Consider the following 4,337-nt stretch of genomic DNA (forward strand, 5'->3'; position numbering starts at 1 on the left):
CTCTGTTGGCTGCGGCTGCATCGGCTCGCTACAACGGGTCAGGTGCAATCGACATTTCGTTCTGTGTACATTGTTACACAGAATGACAATACAAGGAAATTATATATCATATATTATATATAAAAACAAAATACTGGAAATGTACTGTATTCATTCATGTACAAGACACATTTTATTTTTATCTAAAAAGGAACTTAAAGGTTAAGGTATCCTTAAACTTGAGGTTTTACCATAAAAGTATGTGAGCAATGATTGATCCGTCTAAAAATATGCCTGAACACAATTGCAAAAAATTCGATGCAATTGGTGTGAGCGCTGAATCCTAACCACTAGATTTGATATAGCTGACATAATGAAATGAAATGAAATGAAATGATCTGCATTTATATAGCGCTTTTCAAGTCAATGACTTCCCAAAGCGCTTTACAGTGTGCTCCACATTTCCCAATAGCGGCCTTGCAGCCATGTAAGGCGCTAACCTGCTTATTGGGGGTATTAGGGGTTCAGTGTCTTACCCACGGACACTTCGACATGTAACACGGACGAGCCGGGATTCGAACTGGGATCCCTTGATCCCAAGACGAGCGCTCTACCTCCTGAGCTACTGCCGCCCCTAATAAAAGGTATACGATTTTATCATAATATCACACTATTTTCAGATAAAGCACCGAATTCTAGAGAATGGAGAACACAGAAGGTTCATCTAAATCATGTAAATAAAAAGCAAAAAAGCATGACGAGGGAAACAACTCAGTGTATCTGATGATAAATCGGACTTTGTTTGAATGGAATGGTCTGCATTTATATAGCACTTTTCAAGTCAATGAAGACCTCCCAAAGCTCTTTACTATGTGCTTCACACTTTTCCCTTTTACACACTAACTAACCGATAGCAGCGTCAGCCAGGCAAGGCAACTACCTGCTATCGGGGGCATTAGGGATTCAGTGTCTTGCCCAAGGGCACTTCGACATATAACACAGAGGAGCAGGGAATCAGATCTGCAAACCTCTTGATCCCAAGACGAGCGCTCTACCTCTTGGGCTAATGCCATCTTTAATACCTTGTGTTGTATCCGTATTGTCACTAAAACAACAGTGGCCAGATGATGAAGGTGCTGTATCTGAGTCAGATCAGGAGGCTTCCCCTACTCCTGGTAACCATGGAAACCAGTACTATCTGTTTCATTTGGGGGAGAAAACCCCTTCCTACAAAAAACGGCCATGGGCATTGCCAGGCTGTACTTGCCCAAAACACACCACAGGAAGTGGCGCCCCTACGACCCTGGTGAAAAAGGATCCGTGAACTGTGATTCTGTTTATAGTTTATCTTGTCAATAAATTATTTTCATCATGGCGAATATTTGTCGTATACAATGCTTAGTTTAAACTGATACCGAGTTTTAATCAAAAACATTTTTAATAAAAAATTCAGGTGCATATTATACACAAGCCCGCGTTATACACAAATTAATTTAGTAGCTACCATTCTGTTCTTACATTCTCACAGAAAAATACGCTTTTATGTAACTGGTCTTGACCCGTAACACATCCACTACAGGAAGTGTTAGTTGAAGATAAATAATTAACTTTTTATGTTAGTACGCGTAAGATAAAGACTAATTCATTTCTTGATGTTTTTCTGGCGATAACGTTTTCTTTTTTTAACCGATGAGTATTTGCAACGAGATTAGATTTAACAGTCCAAGATAAACATGACAAACATGTAATAAATACTTAAAAGAGAAAATTGAGATCAAGGAATGTTAAGATAAATAGTCAAAATATTTAAGCGGTAGTGCACGGAGACGGGCCCCGTGTTGCTAGTAAAACGAAAAAAGCGAGCCTTGGCTCAAAACGATTGAAAAACATTGACTTAATATGTGAAACCATTACTCTCTGAATATGATTTTTATTGGATTAAGTGTTGAAATATTTCATTTCACGTGTATCTTGTTCAAATAAAACATGGTTGAGGATCAAATGTGTGGCACAATTAAACATAATATTTCTTCAGGAAAGTTACTGAATGAAATCGAGAGATTCTACTGGAAAATACCTGTTTTGTTGCTTTATACAACATAATTATGACATCAATTCTCCTCTTGTGTTAGGTCAACCCATTTTGGATTTTAAAAATACAAAAACCACATACAGTTTATTTGTTTAATGTACCAAAGATTCTTGAATTGGTCAAGAATATCTATTTTCACAAAATCAAGTAAAAAACAATCACTACATTAGGAAAGCTGTCATGATTAACGATTTGAATCACCTGTGCTCGCTCATTTGGCGCCATCCGTGGGGGGCTCTGATTGGCTCCCTGTCCCCATTTAAACCCAGTCCTGTCACTCTCCTGTTGTCAGTCCGTCTGCAAACCTTTGTTGATACAAGGCAAGCCTTTTTTTGACCCTGACTCCCACCTGTCCTGTTTTTGAACCCGTTTTTCCACCTGCCCGTTCCTAATCTCCCCGTTTGTCTCCGGCTACGACCTGTCTGCTTTCCGTCCCAGCTGACGACCCGTTTTTGATTCCGACCACATCTACTCTCCCATCCCGGCTTACCCGCTTTTGATCCCGACCACGTTTTTGCTCGCCTGTCCCGGCTATCGACCTGTTTTCCGTTCCTGACACCACCATCTCGCGCTACGGAAGATCCACTTCCGTATTCGGATGCAGATCCGATTGTGAGAGAGACTTGCCTCCCGCGTCCAGTGAGCACCGGATCGCGGGGACTGCCCTTCCTCTTTCCAGTAATAAAACTTGTGAGAAATGTAACGCAATTGGGTCCTGTTTCCGTTCTGGACAGTATTTATTTATTTATGTATTTCTTTATTCAGCCTTGTTCTTAAAACCAACCCTAATACCATAGATCGGTTATAGTTAATACAACTAAAATAAAAATCAGCAGATGTGTTGAGATGGGAAGCTAGGTAATTGATGTCATGGAGTTTTTGCACAATTTTACAGGCTCGAGGTTTTGTTGCTGTCATGCACTTTCTGGACAAATTTTAACATAATACCTTTTGTTTTCTTTTATTGATGTTCACTATGTTGTATGTACTACTACCCTATGCTAAATTGATTGCTAAATGTATTGCATCCTGGTTCTTCTGGAAGGGGGATTAACACTTGTGAAGCCCTTTTTCAATGTTTTCCTCGTGCTGAGGTTTTGAGTTTTTCCTTTCCTGCATGTTGGTTTAAGATCAGGGGATGGTCTAATTGCAACCTGTGCAGTCCTTTGAGACATTTTGTGATTATGGGCTGTAAAAATATATGTGACTTGACTTGACTAATGCCTAAGTAATACTCAGGTTCCAAAAGAACCTTTTATTCATTTATATCAAGTCAAGTCAAGTCAAATTTATTTATATAGCCCTTAATCACAAAAATGTCTCAAAGGGCTGCACAGGATTACAACAACACAATTACCTAATCTTAAAACAACATGCGGGCAAGGAACAACTCAAAACCTCAGCGTGAGGAAAAAGAGAAACCCTGAGAAAGGAACTCACAAGTGGTATCCCCCTTTTAAGATGACCAGGGTAAATTACATTTAGCATTACAGTACACAAACATAGTAAACACTAGGTAACATGTTGAAAATTTGTCCGGAAAGTGCATGACAGCAGCGACGCCCCCAGCCTGTAAACTAGCCCAGAAAGTCTATGGCGGCCACGACGCAGCTTCCCATCTCTGCCAGCTGGTCCATGCAGGCGTTCACATGCTTCAGGTCAAACGCTGGTCCGCTGATTCATCTCAAATCGTCCTTCTCCTTCTCACACCACCAGGCAGGCAGTCGGAAAAAGACAGGACAATACAGAATATGAGGTGGGCATCAGTCATAAACTTTGGAATAGAAGTGTGTCTTAAGCCTTGATTTAAGAACTTACATTGCGGTTGCAGATCTTATCTCCGGAGGCAGGGCATTCCATAGGACCGGTTAATTTGGACATATTTTAAATTTAAAATTGACGAGTATATTAGCAAAGGAAAAGGCCCAGGGACCCACAATACAAACAAAGAAATCAATATTTTCATGCATAAGGAGGCCTAATAAGGTTAACCAAGAGATGAGGAAATAAAATGTAATATTATTGTATTTTACAGCTGATTTAAGACACGGGTCGTCACCGGCCCGCTAACATGGAGCGTGTTACGAGAAAACTTACATTATAGGAGCGTTAAAAAATACTTTCTGATATATGGATGGTAATCTGCTCAGATTTGGCAAAATTACATATCGTGTGTCCCTCGGTTCACTTCCCACTATGTAGTTGCAATCCAAAGTGACCGGTAGATGGCAGCACATACTCTGACAATCGCCACACGCTTGCTTAT

The sequence above is a fragment of the Urocampus carinirostris genome, chromosome 16 (assembly GCF_059441175.1).
Source record: "Urocampus carinirostris isolate Australia breed hairy pipefish chromosome 16, RoL_Ucar_1.0, whole genome shotgun sequence".
Lineage (NCBI taxonomy): Eukaryota > Metazoa > Chordata > Actinopteri > Syngnathiformes > Syngnathidae > Urocampus > Urocampus carinirostris.